Here is a 4294-nt window from a genome sequence, read left to right on the forward strand (position 1 = left end):
GTGCCTCCCGGTCTAAGGCCCCCCCCCCCGGGGGCGGAGGTGCCGTGACTCCTCCGGGCGGACCCGTCCCAGGTTTTGCTTTTGCTGCTCTAGCCTAAGCGTGCTGCAGTGAGGGGCCCGGGCTTTTTTTTTGAACTTACACATCGGTCTTTCTTAGCCGGCGTTTCAGGGTGTTGTAGGCAAATAACAAGCCATAATGCTTCCCTGAACAGGGCAGGTCAGGAGCTCGTAAAGATTGCTCATAAAATACCCAGCCCGGCGAAATTACTGCCTTTTTCTTTTGCCTTTTAAGGCCATTTAATAAAGGGTTGCTCTGAAAAATTACTGCAGTGTCAATTGTCACATTACTTATAACGCTCTAGTGACTTGTGGTAACTCTCCTGTAAAGCAGATCTACAAATGAGTCAAGTTTTTCTCTGCCAAAGCTGAGCTCCACTGCAAAAAAAACCCCACTTATACCCCAAAACCTCAGAGTACAACTGGAAAAGTGCATAAAGTTGTTTGAAGAAATTCAAACTCACTTTTAATAACAGCTCCAAATTAGCTACAATATTGCTGCATGCTACGCTTAACATCTCTCTACGGAGACTACAGGTAAGGCAAAGTACACAAGTTTGGCATGATAAGCATTTGGGGTTTGTTTATATTTTCAAATGCATAACAAGGAATTACATCAAGTGCACCAAGAAGCCAAGTTCATACCTTCAGTATTTTTCCAGCTCTACATTTATGCGAAGAGAACTATGTATCTTCAGACCCCTTAGTACAAAAACATAAGGAGCATTGGCTGAAACATCTTTAAACTTCAGCTGAGGCTTTTCAGCTGAACCTTTTTGTAGGGCTCTTTCTGGTCATGGTCTCCCAAAAGGAGTCAGTGAGATTCAGTAATTTTCCAGTGTGGATTCAGTTGCAGGAAGTGGACGTCAAGTTTCACCTGAAGTAAAACATAAAATCATCCCAAGCCACAACCAAAATGCACTGCATTGTCACCTTCTGTGGCTTTCTAACATGTCCACCTGTGTGGCATGTCCTTGTCTTTAATCTACAGTAATCCTGTCAGTGGCCTTCAGAGCTTAGAGATATTTTAGGTTTGAAGCAGGGTAGATACATAAGGTTTCCCTGTTAAGTTTTCTTCCCAAGATGGAGGGAAATGGCCCTGCAAATTGTCGCTTGGCATCATGGCCACAAGGAGAAATGATGACATGATCATCAAGGAGAGGTGCCTCAAGATCTTCCGCTCTACAAGAGAACCTGAACACTTCTCTGCTTTAGAAATTCACAACTTTTTTTCATTGAAAGTCATTTGGAGGCTATGTATTCCTGCACTGATGATGTCTTGTTCCTCTCTCGAGACAAAGCTCACGCAGTTATTAGGGTACCTAACAATTTATGTTTCAAAAAGGTGTTTCTTTTGAGCTTTAGAATATCCTGGATCTCACTTCGGATTTGTCCAAATGTCTTGCACAATGGCCACAGATAAGGAGAAAGGGAGATGTAAAATATATAGGCTGGTTCCTCTGTAAGTTGATGTTGTCTATATGTAGCCGCTTCTAAGGTATTACATCAATTCAGGTGTTATAAACAAAATTGGGCAGAAGGACACGGTAGCAGGTAACAAATATGCTGTGCCGAGGAGCGGTGTGCTTTTCCGCCAGAGAAGTTTTAAACTCTTTACCAGGACCCACGTTGCTTTGCGCACTACGAAACAGTACCAGACCTGCCGTGGGGGGGATTCAGTGCAGCTCCATTAAAACGCATGGCGCTCTGCTTAGTTACAGAACTGAAGGTCTGGGCATAAGCCAGCAGCTCGTTGATTGCCCCTGTTAACACCTTTTCTTCTCCGAGAGGGCGCAGCTGGGCACTGAACAGTGCATTCCCACCCTCTTTCCCCCAGTTCTTCCCTCCCTTCCTTCAGGCTGGTATCTGGCTCACTAAAGGGTTGGCCTTTCAGACCTCTAACGTGGTAAAAGCTTTCTTTTTTTTTTTTTTTTTTACTGGGTTAATATTCCCCAAAGTTAACTCGGCTTGCTAACAAAGGTCAAAGGGACAGGAGAGCTGGAGCGGCGGAGGCGGGGAGGGGGACACTGCCTCCTCTTGGCAGCAGAAGCTGTCAGGTTTGTTCAGCTTGTCTTTTCTAGTGGAGGACTGAGCTCGTGGCCCTGTAATCTCTTCAAAAATAGTTGTATGTATGTATTACTGTGTTTTAATTATGCAAGCTGGCTTTTGCAGAGCCGGATGCCGCATATTCATTTTATTAATGGATTATAAGCAACCATTAAAGGAGAGATCAGGGCAGGGTTTGGTTCTTCAGAGCGGCCGCATGCTTTGGAAGGGGGCGGGCGAGTCCTCTGCTGGCGAGGGACTTCCTCTTGCTGAGGAGCCCAGAGTTCACTGCCCAGAATTCCGGGTGTCTGACCCAGCCTAACGCTGCTCATCTCAGCACTCACTCCAAACACCTTTCTCTCACTTAAATATTAATAGTTAAATGTTCCGTTAACCACTTCCTCCTCCATATTTATGCGCATGCGGGGCAGGGAAAGGATGTTTGGATGTTTTCTTTCCTTTTTTTACAGGCATAAAAGCTAACGTTTCTGTAGACCGGTGCTAAGCATCTGAATTTCTACATGTAAAATAAACTGATCTTTTTAACTGTCTGGCATCACCTACCATTGCACATCCTACCACACGATACCTTTGGCTTCCTGTGACTCTGTTCTTTAAGGTAGCTCTGCCCACCCATTAACCATAACTCGCTTTGTTTCTGCGGCACTTTGTGTGTTCATTTCCTACTCTGTTAATACCCGACGTGTCATTTGCACCATTGTCTTTCATACTTCTGAATTTTTGCCTGGGTTTCTAGCGTCTAATCAAAAATCCAGGGGAGTGGGAGATAAGGTCTCTCTAAAGCCAAACTGCAGAGCACTTCCTCAAAGTATGTCAGGATGAGCTTGCCCTTGCCGCATTGGGACTACAGCACGAGACGTCCTTTTACCACACCAATAGAACCAGAATTAGAGGTATCTCCAGGGAAATTCTGTGCTAAAGCCCACAGCTGAAAAAAAAAAAAAAAAATCAGATGAGGAACTGGCTCACCCAACTCAACACCTTTGTTTTCACAACCCAGCTTTAAGCACCAGGTATCTCGTTATGCCGTACTGCGGTGGAGTCCTCTATGCATTTTTTTTCATTGGTAACATGAGAGAGAGCTCTGTGGTTGACACTTTACCACAGATGCTATAGTTACGCACTCACCCATAAAACTACATCAAACCTGGGAACTTAATTAGTCACTGAATAACTAAACTTAAACTAAATGTATGTTGACTTTGGAAGGACATTTGCATCTGCTGGTATTACCGAGAATACACACATAAATTTACCTGCTGCAGGTATATTTGAAAATCAAAATAAATGGGCAGACATCTTCAAAAATCATCTTTTTTTCTAACCGTTGAATGCCTGTGAAACAGGAGGTAGTCCTCTGTTAGGGTATTAACTAAATATGCTGAAAAAACACAACTCCTTAAACCAATTACCCTGTTATCTGGGAACCAGGAGAGGGTCTTACGCACCTGCAGATTAGAAAGGTGTGTCCCCGTGAACATTCTCACTTCCTTCCCAGACTTTCAGAAACTTTTTTAGGAGTTTCAAGCCCTACACAGATGGAAAAACCAGAAAGCTGCCCCGGTTCTTCTTGCTTCTCAATTTTTTTTTCTCTTTCCTCCTGGTTTAGCTTTCTAGTATAGAGACAAAGAAAGTCTGAGTTATGAAATTCTTTGCTCTCTCCCGGAGGGAAGAAACTGTCAGGAATAAAAAGTGACCTTAACTTTCCTTTACGTGCATGCTGTTTCAATGGGTTTCTTGTCTGTCATTGTAAAACAAGAGAGAATAAAAATTCAAATACTGTTCTTTGCTGGATTTTTCTGGGTGTACCATATAAATACAGCTGCATTTTCCTACATTGGAATAGAATTTGACCTACAAATTTTACCTGCTATCCACATTAAAATAATACTACTCTTGTGGCACAGAAATTGAATGATAACTTTAATTTATTGTATGATTTTTTTCCTGATACTTGGGCCTTTTTTTTCACTGATCTGGTTGTTAGCTTTGTCTTCCACTTGTAACACAAAGCAGCCATAAATCCAAACTACTCAGCCAGTTAAACCAAGTTTATAGTTACTCTTGTGCCAGCAAACAGGCCTGAAGCAGCTACAATGCATCAGTGAATATGGGTTTCGATGCAAACTGATCTCACTGTTCTTATAAAAAGAAATTACACAAATACATT

This window comes from Pygoscelis adeliae, unplaced genomic scaffold, assembly GCF_000699105.1.
Source record: "Pygoscelis adeliae isolate BGI_AS28 unplaced genomic scaffold, ASM69910v1 Scaffold154, whole genome shotgun sequence".
NCBI classification, from domain to species: Eukaryota; Metazoa; Chordata; class Aves; order Sphenisciformes; family Spheniscidae; genus Pygoscelis; species Pygoscelis adeliae.